The following is an 18,195-nucleotide window of genomic DNA, read 5'->3' on the forward strand; positions in this document are numbered from 1 at the left end:
TATTTTAAAAACATAAAGCACCGGTCCTGGAGTCAGGAGTACCTGGGTTCAAATTTGGTCTCAGACACTTAATAATTACCTAGCTGTGTGGCCTTGGGAAAGCCACTTAACCCCATTTGCCTTGCAAAAAAAAACCTAAAAAAATTTATTTTAAGGACTAATAGTATATCTAGGTGATTCAGTTTGTTCTGAATAATGACCTGGTTCCAGTAACATAAATTTGAGTTCTCAAAGATATTTTCAAGTTTGTATTAGTGCTATTGGAATTTGTCACTTGTCAGTCCTTGAAACATTAGCAACCTCTGATATGGCATTTTAGTCACAAGGTTAGGTCTTACTGTTGCAGGAGAAGTTGGTGTCTCCAATAAAGATTGAGAGCTCTTGGAGGTGAAGAACTCACTATTAACCTGGCGTTGAAAGACCTTAGGGTTTTTATTTCCCAAGCCTGGAAATTTCATAGATTAAAACCATTTTTCTTAGAGAGCCAATAAGCAGCTTGAGGACAGGGTGAATAACAAAATTCTAGATGAGGTGCCTGAGTGTAAGGGAGAAAGGAGAACAGCCAGGAGAGCTGGCTGGGCTGAGACTCAAGTGGGGCTTGCCATGGAGCCTAGGCCTTAAGCTTGAGGACAGTCTGAACAACAAAGTTTTAGGTGAGATTGTGGGGATAAGGGAAGAAGGAAAAATAGCCCTAAGAGTTGGCTAGCCTTGACTAAGGTGAGTCTAACCACATAGAGCTGTAGTCATAGTTCTCCAATGACCTGGACCCAGAGCACGTGGTTCTAGCTTAGATAGAGAAGGTGGGCATCCTGCAAAGGGGAGGAAAGAAGGAAAAAGAGAACTTCTGGGGCTTTACTTAAGTGCATATTCATAAAGGGCTGGACAAGGGTGGCACTTAGGGAATGGTTTAGCACCAGGCTCCAGGTACTCTCCAATACACAAGTCACAGGGTGGCCAAGATAGTACTCATTGTACATGGGTGAGCTTCAAGTGCAACATAAGTCATTTCCTGTGTCCTGTACCATGGCTATATATTTGATGTGTCACATTGATCTCTAAGTTCAGGTTCCGGAAGTATAGCCCCTCTGTAAATACTGGTTGCTATGATCTGGGCCTGAATTGCCATCACAAATGCCTCTACTTCCAAAATCAATTTTGTATGTTTGTTCAATACTTTTTTGTTAATGTATGGGACAGATGACCACCAACCCAATTAATTAGATGAGAGTCTCCTCAAGGTAGAAACAGAAAGCAGTTTTATTCTGTTTCTGCAGAAATGGAACATCAACTCCATGAGCAAGCCTGGTAGAATGAGGCTGAATGAAAGAAGCAAAACAGACTGCATTACCTCATTCCCCCATCCTGTCCCCCTCTATTGTCAGGAGCTCATAATCTTGTGATCATCTGCCCAGGAAATCACAGCTGTTGGTAAAGCAAGACATAATTCTTTCTTTCTTTTTAAATTTTATTTATTTATTTACTTTGAATTTTACAATTTTCCCACTAATCTCGCTTCTCACCCCCCACCCACCACAGAAGGCAGTCTGTTAGTCTTTACATTGTTTACATGGTAAACAGTGATCTCAGTTGAATGTGATGAGAGAGAAATGATATCCTTAAGGAACAAAAATAAAGTATAGGAGATAGAAAAATTACAGAATAAGACAATGATATTTTTTCTAAATTGAAGGTAATAGTCTTTGGTCTTTATTAAAACTCCACAATTATTTCTCTGGATCCAGATGGTATTCTCCATTGTACATACTCCAAAATAGTGCCTGATTGTTGCTCTGATGGAATGAGCAAGTCCATCAAAGTGAATCATCACCCCCATGTTGATGTTAGGGTATACAATGTTTTACTGCTTCTGCTCATCTCACACAACATCAGTTCATGGAAATCCTTCCAGGCTTCCCTGAATTCCCATCCCTCCTGGATTCTAATAGAACAATGGTGTTCCATGACATACATATACCGGAGTGTGTTAAGCCATTCCCCAATTGATGGACATCCAGTTGATTTCTAATTCTTTGCCACCACAAACAGGGCTGCTATGAATGTTTTTGTACAAATTATGTTTTTATCCTTTTTGTATCATCTCTTCAGGGTGTAGGCCCAGTAGTGGTATTGATGGATCAAAGGGTATGCACATTTTTGTTGCCCTTTGGATGTAATTCCAAATTGCTCTCCAGAAAGTTTGGATGAGTTCATAGTTCCACCAACAATGCATTAGTATCCCAGATTTCCTATATACTTTCTAACAATTATCTTTGTCCTTTCTGGACATATTGGCCAGACTGAGAGGTATGAGGTGGTATCTCAGAGATTCTTTACTTGGCATTTCTCTAATAAGTAATGATTTGGAGCAATTTTTCATAAGACTATGGTTTGCTTTGATTTCCTCAGCTGTAAATTGCTTCTGCATATGCTTTGACTATTTGTTAATTGGGGAATGGCTTGCATTTTTTTACAAATTTGACTTAGTTCTCTGTATATTTTGAATTGAGTCCTTTGACAGAAGTACTACTTGTAAAATTTTTTCTAATTTGCTAAATTTCTTTTGGTCTTGTTACAGTGGTTTTGTCTGTGCAAAAGCTTTTTAATGTAATGTAATTGAAATTATCTATTTTGTTTTCTGTGATGTGCTTTATCTCTTCCTTGGTCATCAACTGCTTCCCTTTCCACAGATCTGGCAGGTAAACTATTCCTTGATCTCTTTGTTTGCTTATAATGTTGTCTTATGTCTGAATCCTGTATCCATTTGGGTTTCTGCCATACTAATTTCCAATTTTCCAAACAGTTGTAATCAAAGAGAGAGTTTTTTCCCAATAGCTGGACTCTTTGGGTTTATCAAATAGCAGATTACTATAATCCTTCTCTGCTATTGCACCTAGTCTATTCCATTGGTCTACCACTCTATTTCTTAGCCAATACCAGACAGTTTTGATGACTGATGCTTTATAATATAATTTTAGATCAGATAGGGCTAAGCCCCCTCCTTTTGCACTTTTTTCATTGAATCCCTGGAAATTCTTGCTTTTTATTTCTCCATATGAATTTCCTTACAACTTTTTCCTAACTTGTTAAAGAATTTGTTTTGAATTTTGATTGGTAGGGCATTAAGTCGGTAGATTAATTTAGGCAGAATTGTCATTTTTATTATGTTACCTCGGTCTATCCATAAGCAGTTGATGTTTGCCCAGTTATTTAAATTTGATTTTATTTGTGTGAGAAGTGTTTTGTAATTGTTTTCATAAAGTCTCTGAGTCTGCCTTGACAGGTAGGCTCCCAGGTATTTTATATTGTGTGAAGTTACTTTGAATGGGATTCCTCTTTTTAGCTCTTCCTGCTGTATCTTGCTAGTCATATATTGAATGATTGAGACATAATTCTTTCATGACAATCTGTCTTGTTTTTTTGCAAGACTAGTTCGCTTATTTTTGCAAGGGTCTGCTTTTGTGGAGATAAGACCTTTTCAATGTCCTCAGGAAGCGGAATGTTTTACAATAGTTCTTGAGACAGAACAGAGGTCACTTTCCCAAGACCCTGAGAAGTCTTCACCCAGCAATTTCTTTTTCCCTCTCATTAACAACTTGGTGGCTGATTCATTTGAATGTTGCTTCTGGAGGCTCTTAATTTCATTAATGAATCTTGTCCATTTTGTAACTTCTATTCAGAAGCAAACCACTTTGTATTATATTAGACAAATTCAATGGTATGTACTACTTGTTAGCTTTTATTACTACTATTTATTAGCCACTGACTACTTGAGCTCAGTTTTGCCTCTGAGGCATCATTATTCAGACTCATGAAAGCAAGGATGGAAATAAAACAAAAATTTATTAACAAGACATAGGAATGGAGAGAGAGAGAGAGAGAGAGAGAGAGAGAGAGAGAGAGAGAGAGAGAGAGAGAGAGAAAAGAACAGCCAAGCAGTTCTGGCTGGTCCACAGGTTGGTAAAGAATCTTGGATCTATACAGCCAAGAGAAACAAAACTCAAGGGAAAAAATTAAGCAAGCAAAAATCAGAGATATTATAACAGAAAAAGATATTAACAGAGTTCCAATAATTAGGAAAAAAACTAGAAAGTCTATAAGAGGCAAGAATTATACTTTTATGATCCTAAGCCTGTAGCAAAATATCTTTTTATAAGAACATGGGTTCCAATACAACACAGATTTGTTGATGGATGTCACATAAATTGTAAACAAAAGCTCAAAAATCATATAAACAAATATACTGAAAAGTTTTAAAAATTGCACATGTCCAAAAAGTAATTTGCAACAAAAATTTCTATGGCATTGGCAGTGTTTAGAATGAATAAAAATTCTAGTTGAAGAATTGATCTCACCTTTAAAGCTGTTAAATATGCCAATAGACATTATTTCGATCCACTGGCACACTCTCAGAGTTAATTATCATACACCTGGAATGATCATGGAAATTTGCTATTACAGAGCAGAGAGGGACAGAAGGACATGCTCCCTTATACAGACAATAATTTTCAATTGGCCAGGTGAGGGAACTTTTATAAGAATCCTACACTAGTTGAGGCTAGGGTCCTTTTTTCAAAGGTCACTTACACCTTCTCTCACATTTAACATCAAACCCCATAGGGCTAAATGACTTCATTGGCATATTGTCTTTCTATTTTATCATATCAGGCATATCAACTCTCAATATATTCTAATATAGCAATTACCTATAACCAGAGCTCCAGGTGACTTGAGTACTAAGAGCAACCAAGACTGGTGTGCCAGGCTGTAATTTGGTTTACGAGATCCAGGGGGAAAAATCATTCAATTGTTATTTAAAACTAAGTACAGTGCTATAAATGAAATGCAAGAAACGTATTTTGAAATGTAAAAACAATAATCCCAATTCATATATACATATATATATATACATATATATGTATATATATATATGAAATCACCTTTTGCAATGAACCTATTTAGTTATTAACTATGTTTAAAATAATGAAGCATCTCCTTCGGGCTAAGAGATTGCCCATCATCTCCCTACATTTCACATAACAATTGGCTAGAGATTGTCAGAAAAATCTCAAATCATTATCATGTTACATAGGTGCTTTTTCCATCAAAGCAAATAACCACAGTTTAGTCCCATATTAACTACTAGCCATCTACAGAATAAAATTATTACTTTCAGAATTCTTACAAAAAATTAGAACCTCTTAGGTAACTTTAAATTTCTAACATGTGTTATTGATTCCAGTGCAATTAAACAATAGTAAAAACAATTAGACATTCAAGTCAATTAACAACATGAGTTATTAAATTTTACAAAATAATATTTCCAACATTTTAGCATGCATGAATTCACAGATGGATCCCAGAGGGGAACCATAATTTGTGATATTTCCCTTATCACCCCCTCAAAGCAATCACATGTTAATTTCCAGGTTTTGAAGTATTGAAGTAGCTTACATGTTCACAAGAGAACCAAACACTATTAATAATTTCTTTGAAGTTATGAGAGGATATCACATTACTGATAAATACATACATACATAAATAACTATTCCTTTCCATGAACATGCAATGATAGATGATAAGAGACAAAACTTACAAACTTTTTCCTTTACCAACAAGACTTTGTAAGATTGTTGACAATTATCAATAGTGATTTAAACAAATTAGATTACAAAATTTAGTACAATATTTCTCTTTCCCAAATGAAATCCGTTATTATATGATTCAATATTCCCAAATTCCTTGACATAGAATTTATCCCAATTATATTTTCCTTCTTAACACACACAAATTCTCAAAACGAGTTACAAAACTTAGGTAACTAAATTACTCACATTTAGCTGTCAGTTTCTTTTTAAACACAAGGTGGTGACCTTGTCCTATCAATGTTCTTCCAACCCTCTTTTCAAAGTTTCTTGAGGGCAGGGAGTCTGAATTTACTAAACCTTAAATTCTCCATTCACCTAAGTTGAATACCACCCTCAGTCAATATTAGGTTAACAAAAACTTAACTCACACCTGAAATCATTTCAAACTTTGCCACTTACAAACTTTCAAATGGTATAAGTGGATAGACTCAGATCCTATCTTCATAAATTACTTAAAATTAGTCCCTTTCAAGCAACTAAATTCAAAACCCAAACTAAAAGGAGTAACATTTAACTCAGGTAACTGTAACTATTTCAGATCTGAATTAAACACACACACACACACACACACACACACACACACACACACACACAGACACAGGAGTTTAGACACAGACACAGATTTTGTATCAAATTTCCCAAACTAAGATTGATATCCTGGCCAATACCAGATCTCAGAATATAGAAACATTTTCCCACCTCTCCAAACCAGTAGAGAGAAGTGAAAATGTCCCACTGATGTTTAAATACACATATGCACATATATGCACATATATTTATATTATGTATTTTTTGAATGTACCAATTAAGACCTGTCAAAAAATAATTTTTAAAATAAATCAGGATTTCTTTTTTATGTAAAATTTAGATTTCATTTTTATAGGAAAAATTTTTTTCAAATTTTTTTGTTTTTTTAATTAAAGATGTTATTTATTTTGAGTGTTAACAATTTTTTCCCCTCAATCTTACTTCCCTCCCCCCACTCCCCCCCAGAAAACAATTTTTCATCTTTTTATTGTTTCCGTGTTGTACATTGATCCATACTGAGTGTGATGAGAGAGAAATCATATCCTTAAGGAAGAAACATAAAGTAGAAGAGATAGCAAGCTCAGACAATATCAGTTTTTTTTTCTAAATTAAAGGGAATAGTCCTTGAACTTTCTTCAAGCTCCACGGTTCTTTATTTGGATACAGATAGTATTCTCCATTGAAGAAAACGCAAAATTGTCCCTGATTGTTGCACTGATGAGATGAGCAGGTCCATCAAGGTTGACCATTACAACCATGCTAGTGTGTAGTGTTTTGCTGATTCTGCTCATCTCACTCAGAATCAGTTCATGCAAATTCTTGCAGGCTTCCCTGAATTCCCATCCCTCCTGCTTTCTAATAGAGCAACAGTGTTCCATGAAATACATATACCACAGTTTGCTAAGCCATTCCCCAATTGAAGGACATTTACTTGATTTCCAATTCTTTGCCACCACAAACAGGACTGTTTTGAATCTTTTTGTACAAGTGATGTTTTTATGCTTTTTCCTCATCTCTTCAGGAAACAGACCCAGTAGTGGTATTGCTGGATCAAAGGGTATGGACATTTTTTGCCCTTTGGGCATAGTTCCAAATTTTTCTCCAGGATGGTTGAATGATTTCACAGCTCCAACAATGTAATAGTGTCCCAGATTTCACAACAACCCTTACAGGAATGATCATTATCCTTTCTGGTCATATTGACCAGTCTGATGGATGTCAGGTGATATCTCAGAGAAGCTTTAATTTGCATTTCTCTAATAAGTAATGATTTAGAGCAATTTTTCATATGACAATGGATTGCTTTGATCTCACCTGTAAATTGCCTTTGCATATCCTTTGAACATTTGTCAAATGGGGAATGGCTTTTTAAAAAAATATGACTCAGTTCTATGTATATTTTAGAAATGAGTCTTTTGTCAGAAATATTAGTTGTAAAGATTATTTCCCAGCTTACTCCATTTCTTTTGATCTTGGTTACGGTGGTTTTATCTGTGCAAAAGTTTTTTAATTTAATGTAATTGAAATCATCTGGTTTGTTTTTAGTGATGTTCTCCATCTCTTCCTTAGTCATAAACTGCTTCCCTTTCCATAGATCTGACAATCAAACTCGTCCTTGATCTTCTAATTTGCTTATAGTATTGTTTTTATGACTAAATCCTGTACCCATTTGGACCTTATCTTGGTATAGGTTGTGAGGTGTTGGTCTAATATAAGTTTCTTCCATACTAATTTCCAATTTTCCCAGCAGTTCTGATCAAAGAGAGAGTTTTTATCTATATAGCTGGACCCTTTGGGTTTATGAAACAGCAGATTACTATAACTATTTCCTGCTATTGCATCTAGTCTATTCCACTGGTCCACCACTCTATTTCCTAGCCAATACAAGACAATTTTGACGACTGATTCTTTATAATACAATTTTAGATTGGGTAGGTTTAAGCCCCCTTCTTTTGCACTTTTTTTCACTAAATCCCTGGAAATTCTGGACTTTTAATTTCTCCATATGAATTTACTTGCAACTTTTTCTAACTCATTGTGTAATTCTTTGGAATTTTGCTTGGTAGGGCACTAAAGAAATACTTTAATTTTGATAAAATTGTCATTTTAATTGTATTGGCTCAACCTATCCAAGAACAGTTGATGTTTGTTTGCCCATGTATTTGAATCTGATTTTATTTGTGTGAGAAGAGTTTGTAATTGTTTTCAAAATTTTTTGAATCTGCCTTGGTAGGTAGACTCCCAGGTATTTTATTTTGTCTGAGGTTGCTTTGAATGGGATTTCTCTTTCTAGCACTTTCTGCTGTATCTTGCTAGAAATGTTGAGGATTTATGAGGGTTTATTTTATATCCTGCAACTTTCCTAAAATTGCTGATTGATTCCATTACTTTTTGGGATGATTTCTTGGCATTCTTTAGGTAGATCAGGGATCAACGAAGGGTGCCCATTATCACCACTACTATTCAATATCATGCTAGAAAGGTTAGCTTCAGCAATTAAAGAAGAATAAAGAAATTAAAGGAATTAGAATTGGGAAGGAAGAGGCAAAAATCTCACTCTTTGCAGATGACATGATGACACATACACTTTAGTTGCCTGAAACAAGGTAGGACGTTGAGAACAATTATTACATATTTGGCTGTATGAGTAAAACCGGGGCAGAAATCTCTAAGGTTATCAAAATTAAAACATGAATAAGTAAAGGGGTCAATTAGGACTTGTCCTCACATGGATAACAGTGTAATCCAAAATACTGTGTCTCACTACATGGCACATTATATAAAGGCAGGCCAGTGGGGAAACAATCCATGGTGGAGATGCATATCTAAGTGAAGGGTAGGGTTGAGGCATCTGCTCTGCAGTATTGTTAAGTCCATGTCTGGTTAGGGGTCTCGGCCATGTCTGAGGATGTTCTTGGCAGACCCAGCATCCATGAGGTCCAGTGTTTGCCATTGCTTTTCCTAGTCACACTAAAGAGGTCTATTTCCAATGTGCACATGTTCCTTCCAAAGGTACTAAACAGACTGAAAGACACTAATTAATACAAGAACAGTTGGGTTAGAGGACATTGATGAATTTTGTCATCTTGTGTAAAAACTACTACCACTGTGCCATCTTTTCCTTCTGCTATTATTTCAGCAGCAAGGGAAACATCAGCAGAGTGTCTCTTGACTCATACCTTGGATCATACTTTTAAATCTGTACCCCCCAAATCAGCACTTCAAGTGCTAAACGAAGGTGGTACTGACGTCTGTTCCCACTGTTCTTTATAGTAGAGGGAAATCACCAACTGAACTCTTCAGGAGTCCCTAGAGCACACTATTGTTTTTGGACCAAGGTTTTGCAAAATGACTTTAATCTCTGATACATAATCTGAATCTATTTCTCCTCCCAAATGCATGTGTCCCCTTTACAGACAGACTAGAACTGCACAATGTGTCCAAAATGACCAGGTGGAATTCTTATTCCAATTCCTGTAGGGCCAATTCTTAATTTTCCCAATTGTTAAGTCTACAGTAGCCATAGTATGTAATTGTAACTAGCAGGACCTGCAGTCCCTAAGAAGGGAGGTCTTGCATGTGGTTTGTAAGCCCAGCATTGTAATGTTGTGCTCTTCAGTCCCTGCGTTCTTACCTGAATATTAGGGCTCATTATTCATCCTAATGGGGTCAATCCAGCTTTAAGAGCTGGTTATTGAGTTGTTGTAGGGCCTCATATTTATTGGCTTTGCAATGAGCATAGGAGTTATTACCTAAATTTCTAAGTTTGTCTTTTAATAACCCATTCATTCTTTCTATTAATCCTGCTGCCTGAGGGTAAGAAGGTATATGATATATCCATTCTATATTATAATAAGTACAGTATTGTTCAATCTCTTTTCCCTTAAAATGTGAACCATTACCACTTTGTATCTGTAAGGGGGGGGGTCCATAGTAGAAGTTAATGAAAGCTATAGTTCTACAGCTATTCATTGGTGTAGCATTCCTATGATGACAGGCCATTAGAATTACAAAGTAAGTGTCCACACAGGTGCACATGTATCTACATCCTCCATCAGAGGGGAGTGGACCTTGATAGTCTATTTGCCAAATCTCAGGAAATAATTTTCCTCAGGCAAGTTCACCTTTTAATGGTGTGGAGAATGAATCACTCCTTTTCCAGCTGACAAATAGAGCATTTAGTTTCTAATTGTTTCAAAAGAGAAATCAGAAGAGAATTCCCAGATCTACTGCCCACCTGTAAAAGGCTTGGACTCTGAGATGTCCCACTTGTTTGTGCACCCATTGTGCTAGGCTGTAATCTTCACTGTCCTCTTGTAGTTGAGGTGTAGCTATTTTAGTTAGTTGATCCACATGGCCATTACGGTCACACTCTTAAGTGCCTGCGGTGGTGTGAGCATCTACGTGAAAAGCTGAGATGCTGGTAACATGTGACCATTCCCATATATCTTACCACAATTCTTTTTCCCGGGCATCTTTCTCATGAATTTTCCAGTTATTGCCCTTCCATATGGGCAACCAGGTAGTCATACCATTAGCTATTTCCCGTGAATCAGTAAAGATATGACATTCTTTCCCTTGTTCAGTTTTAATAGCTGCATGAACCACCATTAATTCTGCCAATTGACTGCTTCCTCCCTGTCCAATATTTTCCAAAGTCACTGAAGTGGTAGGATTATGTTACCACTTTTCAACATCTCGCCTGACCTACATACTTCGTTGACATGTCTGTAAACCAGGTATGTTTCTTCTCCTCTTTCTTCAAGCAGTTATAGCCTTCTCCCCCTTTTATTAATGAATTTGCAATTGTTTTGATTAGTGGCCCCTCATTTTGAGCCATACCACCATATTAGAAATCTTTGCATGTTGTGTAGAAATTCCTGATTTACCTGTCCTATTTTGAATATTACCACTTCCACTAAATAACACTGGCTTCTTGAGCATGCCCAATTTTACATGAGGCAGGTGTACTCATTATCCACTGTATAATAGGAAATTTTAGCCACAAAATCACTTCATGCCCCATGGTCAGTTGTTCTGTCTCAACCAGTACCCAGTAGGCAGCTAAGAGCTGCTGTTCAAAAGGAAAATAATTTTCCCCTTCCTGCAGTAGTGTTCATGAGCAGAAGTCAAGAGGCTCATTTTTCCCTTGTTATTCTTGTCACAAGCTGCAGTCTTCATAACCTTCTGGAGCAGAGACCTGCAATTCCATGTGCCCCTACTCTATAGGACATAAATCAAGGGCAGTTGGTATGCTGTTTTGGCTTCTTCAAAAGTCTTTTCTTCCTCTTGTCCCCAACTCAGTTCATATTTCTTCCTAGTAACCAGTTAGAATGGATGTAATTTTTGTCCTAGATAGGGGATAGGAGTTCTCCAATACCCAAGTAATCCTAAAAGTTTTGTACCTCAGTCTTATTCATGGGGGGTATGAAATCCAGGATTTTCTGCTTATCTTTGGGGAATATTTCTCTATGTCCCTTATTCCAGTATATTCCTAAGCAGTTTACTGCTTGGACAGGACATTGTTTGGGTGAATTTTCCAGCCTTTATCTTTCATATGTTCTATTAGCTTTTGTAACAGTTTTTAATTCCTCTAAACATTCTGCCACTACCATATGGCAAATCACTGGTCTATGTATATAGCCCTGTGGCAGCCAGGTGAAGGTATGTTGTCTTTTCTTCCAGGTAAAATCAAATTGATTCCACTGGGAAGAGTCTATGGGGATAGCAAGAAAAGCATTAGCTAAATCTATCACTGCATACCGATGCCTCGCATACGTTTTGTATGTGTTCCATCAGAGTAATAGAATCAGGAACGGCAGCAAATCAAGAAGGAACAACCTTATTTAACTGTCTGTAATTTACTGTCATCCTCTAAGTCCTATCAGATTTCCTTACAGGCCACACAGGGTTATTCCATTCAGTAGCAAGAGGGTTTAGTACCCCTGCCTCCACATAATCTTTAATAGTATCAGAAATCTCCTGTTGTCCTCCAGGTATTCTACATTATTTTAAAGTTATATTTCTAGAGGGGGGATGGCAATGTCACTGGAGGCATTTTTACTTTTCCTACTAACTTGATAATTAAACCATGAACTACAAACTGATTGCATCCATCAGGTAACTTCATAGTCATTCCTTTTAATATAACAATTCCAATTATATACTCAGGAATGGGTAAAATCAATACTGTATATTTCCCTATGAAGTAACTGTCCGGTCTTAAGTGGCAATATTACTTACCTGGCAAGTTTCTCTTTTCCTCCTAATTCTGTGATCTCCCTGGTTTAAATTTATTAGAATTCCTGTATATTAAAGAGGCCTCTGCTCCAGTGTCAATAACGCTTTAGCCACAGTTAGTGGAATCATTTTTTCCAATAAATAGTAATAGTGCTATGGGGTCTGTAATCTCATTTCCTTTTGACCCTCATTTGCACTGGAGCTTAGTCTTTTTCCTAATCCTCTTTCAGGTGATCAAGGCTAGGATAAAGGCCTCCAGGAAGGGGTGATATGGGCATTTGCCTCAGCTCTCTCACTTGGGAATTCTCCAACTTCTTTTCTTTGTATAATGTTCTAAACTCACTAGAGGATTGCCCATCTATCCTCATTTGTGCCACACTGATCCTAAGTAAGACAATAAACAAATCTTTTCTGCATATCTTTTCTAATCTCAGGATCTCCTTCAATTCTTTTTCTTTCCCAATTTGCTGTCTTATTACTAAGGGGGTGACACTTTCCTCTCTCCCAGCTCTCCTAATTGTGAAATTTTGTCCAATACCTCATTCAGAGGTTTTCCTATTTCTCCTAATCTTATCTCTTTCCCCTTTTCAATGAAAATTTCTTCTAAACATCTAATAACATTTAGAGGCCAAACTTGTCTTAAGGAATAGGGGAGATCCTCCCACTGGAGAATCTCTGGTTCTTTTCTTTTAATCTCCTCTGATCTTTTCCCCCAATTTCTTTAAAAATAGCATTGTAGTACAGATCCTGTTCATGATGCTAATTGGAACAGAAAGGGTTACGTGCTGCACACACTTTTAAATTTGTTCAGTTTAAATCTGTCCCACAATGATACATATTCTCTCTTTTAACTTGTTAAATCAGAATTTTAATGATTAATATACTTATAACTGAAGATGATATACACTGACATATATGTAGAACATCACCATTGATAAAGGGGAGATAAGAGATAAAAGAGAAAGAATAGTCACTCAACCAAGGAGGCTCCAACAAACCTGGAAATCTGACTGGGGAAGTCCTGAGATGTCACAACACAGCCTCCAGGGTCTCAATTGGGAAAGTCCCCTCAGCAGAGTGTCCTCTCCAGGACGGATGGACTTCCAAAGCCCACTTTCCCAAGTAAGACCTTTATAGTGCTCCCACAAAAGTGGCACAGATCCAAGAGTTTACAGGAATAAACTCAATGATCAATGGGCACTTGACCAAACAAAATGATCCTCGAGTTTCAGCCAAAAACACTCAGATCCTTAGTACACTGACTCCAGGTGTCTTGTGGTAAACACCTAGGGACAGGGCAGAGTCAAGATGGTGGTATGAGGCTAACATGCTCTGGAGTCTTTCCCTACCAAAGATACATGAAGCCTCTACTCTGACACTAACACTACAGATCCCTCTAAGAAAAAGAGAAGATTCAAAGAAATTTTCAACTGCAGACATCATGGAGGATCTTCATTGAAGGTTTGTCTCTTTGGGGGGAAAAGGGGAAGTAAGTCCAGGAGTCTGGAGGGCCAGGAAAGACAGCAGGAGACTTTTAGACACAGTGCAATCCAGGTCCCCTGCAGCTTAATAGCAGAGACCCTGGCAGCTAGATAGCAAGCCAGCAGGGAGGATCCCAATCATAAACAAAGTCTGAATCCAGAAACGTCAGGGTAGAAGACAGGACTGGTCCAGGAACAATCCTCTGTTAAGTACAAAGCTGGACATAAAGGTGGGAAAAAAGCCTCTGCAAAAGCAAGGCTTGGACCTGCATAGGCAACATCTTGGCCAACAGCAGGCCAGAGATCAGACCCCAGCCCCAGAAAAATAAAAGCTTGCATCTAAACTCAATATACCCTGGGAGCAAAACTTCAATAACAAATATTTGCAAAAAAAAGCTAAAAGAGCACTCACTATGGAAAAAATACTTCACAGGTAAAGATGATAGCAATGCCATGTCTGAAGTAGAAAGCAGTAAAAAGTCACTTGCAGGGGAAGGAACAAAACAGTCTATAAACTGGACTCAAATATAAAAGCTTAAAAACGAGTTTAAAAGAGGGGCAGATAGGTGGCACAGTGGTACTCCTTGGAGTCAGAAGTACCTGGATTAAAATCTGACCTCAGACATTTAATAATAATTACCTAGCTTGCGGACTTGGGCAAGTCTCTTAACCCCATTTGCTTTGAAAAATCTAAAACAAAAATAAATAAACAAAAAAATAGTTTAAAAGAGTTTTAAAAAGAATTTAAAAACCAAAGAAGAGGGGAAGAAGAAAAATGGAAAAAAAGAAGGGAAATTGTGAAAAGTTGATCAGAGAATTCAACACCTTTAAAAAGGAAATACATAAGGTAATTGATGAAAATGAAATCCTAAAAGCCAGAATTGAACAGTTAGAAACCAATGAATCTACAAGACAACAAGATTCCATCAAGCAAAATAAAAAGGTTGCAAAAATTGAAGAAAATGCAAAGTACCTTCTAGGAAAAACAAATGACCTGGAAAATAGATCCAGAAAAGACAATCTATGAATCATTGGACTACTAGAAAGACTGGAGCAGCAGAAGAACCTGGAAAATATCATGCAGGAAATTATAAGGGAAAACTGCCCCAACCTACTAGAATAAGATAACAATACATCAATTGAAAGAATCCACAGAACCCTTCCAGAAAGAGACCCCAGGAAAAACCTCTAAGGGCTGTAATAGCCAAATTCCAGAATCCTCAGATAAAAGAGTGAATATTGCAAACAGAAAAAAGAAAACAATTCAAATACAAAGGGAACACAATCAAACTACCACAGGATCTATCAGCCTCAACATTGAAGGATCAGAAGAACTGGAATAGCATATTTCAGAGAGCTAAGGACCTGAGATTACAACCCAGAATGTACTAACCTGCAAAATTCAGCATATATTATCAGGGAAAAAGATGTATGTTCAATGAAAGAAAGGACTTCCAGAATTTTCTGACACAAAAACCAGAACTGAACATAGAATTCAATTCCTAAATACAAGACTGTAGTTACATTAAAAAAAGATAAATGAAAAAGGGGACTGAAAAAACAAAACTGTTTTAAACAAATGTTGGTCCATAAAAGGGAAGATATAACGATTTTATCTCATTAGAACTTTACTTCTCTAAGGATAATTAGAGAGTAGAATATAACTGAAGAAAATGAACCTAAGAGATATAGGTGTAACTGGGTCTTGTCCTTCAATTCAGTTGAAGAGGTCCAAGATCACAGCACTATGTTTGAGATAAAAAACCCTTTGAAAAAAACAGGAGTGTCAACTCTAACTTAAATACCTCATTACACTCTGACTGACTTTAATCATAGGGTGATAAGCACCTTGTGAAATGAGGGCACCATAAACTGGGAGGACTGAGTCAGTGTCTCTGTTACTTACAATCATCTGGAAAGTTCTCAATGTGACCTCCCTGAGCCTCCCAGTACTTAGGGATCTTCAAGATATTTTCAGCTAATTAGATCAGGATGATTCAATTAACAAGGGGTTAAGTACCCTGGGTAGGTGGAGAGGAGGGAAGAGGTAAAGTGGGCAAGAAAATAGGTCCCGGGGAGGGGCACAAGTAGTGCAAGAAGTGATATGGCTTTGGAGGATATTTTGTCTTGTGAAGAGAATTGTGTATACTTGTACAATACTTGAAAAGGAGGTAAGGAAAAAATGATTATAATGCTTATAATTATAATTTGATAGAATTCGAGTCAATGCTGCTTATCAAACAATCAAGTAAGGAAACTGTGATGATATCTTGATAACAACAGGAGCTTATCAAGCTTATTAGAGCACCAAGGGAAGAGGCAAAAAGATTTATAATTTTAGAGGGAAAGAAGGGAAAGTCTGAATGCTGTGTAAATTCTATGCAATAGATTTAGCCCAGTGAGGGAATGAGATACATTCCCATTTAACAAACTAACTTAATCTACAGGGAATGGGGGGACTAGGAAAGAGGAAGATAAGGTAAGAAAGGACCAAGAAGAGGGAAGGGAAGGTATAAGTGAAAATTAAATAACAGGGGAAAGGTAGTAAAATGTTGGTGAGGAGGAATGAGAGAAAAGGAAAGAGATAAATATAAATGGAGAAAGATAGCATAGAGGGAAATATGGAATTAGTAATCTTAACTGTAAATGTGAATGGGATGAATTTACCCATAAAATGGAAATGGATAGCAGAATGGATTAAAAACCAGAATCCTACAATATGTTATTTAGAAGAGACTCATTTGAAGCAGAAAGATACACACAGGGTAAAGGTAAAAGGTTGGAGCAAAATATATTATGCTTCAGCTGAAGTAAAATCAATCTGGGGTAGCAATTCTAATCTCAGACAAAGAAAAAGCAAAAATCAATTTCATTAAAAGAGATAAGGAAGGAAACTATATCTTCTTAAAAGGCACCATTGGAAATGAAGCTATACCATTACTAAACATATACACAAATAGTGGGATAGCTTCCAGATTCCTAGAAGAAAAGTTCAGTGAATTATAAGGAGAAATAGACAGCAAAACTTTAATAATGGGAGCCCTCAATTAGATAAATGTAACAACAAAATAAACAAGAAGGAAGATAAAAAAGTGAATGAAATCCTGGGAAACTTAGATATGATAGACTTCTGGAGAAAACTTAATGGGGATGGAACACAATATACCTTGTTATTGTTTTTATGAAAAAGCCAATAAAATAAAGAAATCTCTGGTTGATCTGATTTTTGGTGTTTTTTTTAGGTTTTGGCAAGGCAAATGGGGTTAAGTGGCTCACCCAAGGCCACACAGGTACGTAATTATTAAGTGTCTGAGGCCAGAGTTGAACTCAGGTACTCCTGACTCCAGGACTGATGCTCTATCCACTTAGCCACCACTGGTTAATTTGATTTTAAAAATGAGAGAAGATAAGCAAATAACCAGTATCAAAAAATGAAAAGGATGAACTAGCCACCCATGAGGAGTAAATTAAAGAGATAGCTAAGAGCTACTTTGTTAAACTGTATGCCAATAATTTGGACTACTTGAGTGAAATGGATGAATACTTACAAAAATACAAACTGCCCAGGTTAACAGAAGAGGAAATACATTACTTAGCCCCTGAAATGGAGAAGAAACCAATAAACTCCTTAAGAAAAAGTCTCCAGGTCCAGATGGATTTCCAAGTGAATTCTACCAAACATTTAAGTAACAATTAATTCTTACTCTACACAAATTATTTTAAAGAAAAAATAGGAGAGTAAAGGGTTCTACCAAACAACTTTTATGACACCAACATGGTGCTGATAACTAAACCAGGAAGAACCAAAACAGACAAAGAAAATCATAGACCACTCTCCCTAATGAACATTGATGTAAAAATCTTAAATAAAATTTTAGCCATGGGACCATAGCAAGTTATTACCAGGATAATCCATAATGATCTGGTTGGATTTATAGCAGGCAGTCAAGGTTGGTTAAACATTAGGGTAACACTCAATGTAATTAAACATATCAACAGTAAAACCAATAGAAACCATATGATTATCTCAATAGATGCTGGAAAAGTCTTTGATAAAATGCAGTATTAATTTCTATTAAAAAAACCCAGAAAGAATAGGAATACATGGAATTTTCCTCAAAATAATAAATAGTATCTTGTCTAAAACCATCAACAAATATTATATTTAATGGGAATAAACTTGGAGCATTTCCAGTAAATTCAGGGATGAAACAAGGATGCCCACTATCACCATTACTATTTAATACAGTATTAGAAACAATAGCAGTAGCAATAATAGAAGAAAAAGAAATTGAAATAAT

This window comes from Macrotis lagotis, chromosome X, assembly GCF_037893015.1.
Source record: "Macrotis lagotis isolate mMagLag1 chromosome X, bilby.v1.9.chrom.fasta, whole genome shotgun sequence".
Taxonomy (NCBI): domain Eukaryota; kingdom Metazoa; phylum Chordata; class Mammalia; order Peramelemorphia; family Peramelidae; genus Macrotis; species Macrotis lagotis.